The following is a 1973-nucleotide window of genomic DNA, read 5'->3' on the forward strand; positions in this document are numbered from 1 at the left end:
AGATCAATAAGCGAAAAAAAATATACTTCCAGAAATCCAATTTTAATTTCGAAAAAAATATAACAATTTCTCCGCTATTTGTGTGTTTTGATGGAAGCGATTTTTTTTTTAGTAATTCAAAAGTAAAAGTGAATTTTGAAAAAAAAAAGAAAATTACTCTGGTACTATAATACTAATTAAACAATACTACAGATCATAGATCCTTTTCCTACATAATCTAAAAAATAGCTGATTAAGGAATTCAAATATATGTTTTCAAAATTAAAATAGCCAAAAGGGCTTTTGGTACTGTGTGAATTTGTCTTCCACTTTTTGGGAGTTTTGTGGCACATGTAAGTTGAACATTTTTGTATCACAAAATATAGTGACGTGACTTCGCGTATGTACTTTACTGGGGTTCAAGAATCTTAGCCGTCGTTTACCTTAAATTACATAAAGCGTTCGGGGAACTCGCACACACTAATGATCAGTCACTATACACACATAGATATAGTACTAACGATGGATGTACAATATTTTCTTAATTTCCCCTTCAAAATGGTTCACTTCGACAGCCTTAACTTTTAATTTTTATCAAACATATAATTTAATATAAAACTAGCTAAAAAAAATTTCGGGGGGGGAGGGGGCACGTGGCCCCAGTGCCCACCCCCTGGCTACGGCACTGAGTATCGTAAGCGATATACCGTGCGCGCGCGCGTTTTCATTTAAAATTGGTTAAATTCATACGCGCCACATTGGTGAGGGAAACGCTCCATAGTTTCCTACGAAGATTTAATACCAGTAATATTCAGTCACTTAAGCAAGTCAGAGGATCTGTCATTTTGAAACAAGTAACAAAAAAACAATGCTTAAAAATATGTTTAAAATTTAAAAAAATTAACTTTGGAAAAATATTTCGTGACTAAGTACTAAGTACCTACCTATAATATTACTATATTAGTATGTACAGTGATATGATCTGTGGTAATAACGTGCTAGACTGGTGGATGGCGGTACGTACTTTAGATTATAATAATCTGTATTCTGTGGCATTGCCAAACAATAAAATATTTGTAGTGAGTTGACAGAGTAATAAGTGATATCTATTATATAATATCCAAACTAATTTCAAAACTAACGAATTAAATGTGAATCACGATAAGCTAGGTACCAGTGGTGCGCACTCAAAAATAAATAGTGGTAGCAAATTGAATCGGTTACCTCTATATTGGCTAATAGGCTAATGTCTATAGCCTATAATTAATAGTTTATTTTCAATATTTTTATACATAGTACAATTTTTATGATATAAATATTTTGGAGCCAGGGGGTCCACCCACTCTCCTAACAAAAAAATCAGGGGTAGCAGCTGCTACCCTTGAGCCCTCCAGTGTGCGCCACTGCCTCATACCTTATAATCTATTAGTTTGAGGTACTTGCCCCCCAGATATTTATATTGTACATATACATCTATATCTATATTATACCTATAAAGCTAGTATAGATGTCGGTGACTTTAATTAAAAAAACGAGTGACTATATAGAAACTTGAAAATTTCACTGAATGTTTAATTAGCATTTTCTATATACGATAAAATTTTGAAAATAATTTGACTCTTTTTGAGCTGTTTACGGACATTGTACCTAATGACAAATATACGCAAGTTAGTTAAAACAATTAATTTTTATAGCTTTATTTAAGGCCCCTGCAAATGTGTCATTTTTAGGGAGCTGTGTTTAGGCAATTATTTCGTTTCTGCGATTACTGATCGTCTTAGTGTGTATAGTAAATGATCATTAGTGTGTGTATACTCCCCTACTATCACCCACGACCCGCATCAATTTACAATACATTGTTATTTCTTATCTGGTTTGTGGTTGCACGCACGCAAATGCACAAGTCATATTATGTCTATATCAAAATATTCAAAACCAATTTATGGACGTGTAATAGCCGTCGCACTGACAAAAATTAAGGTACTTTCTAGTGG

Source organism: Acyrthosiphon pisum, chromosome A2 (genome assembly GCF_005508785.2).
Source record: "Acyrthosiphon pisum isolate AL4f chromosome A2, pea_aphid_22Mar2018_4r6ur, whole genome shotgun sequence".
Lineage (NCBI taxonomy): Eukaryota > Metazoa > Arthropoda > Insecta > Hemiptera > Aphididae > Acyrthosiphon > Acyrthosiphon pisum.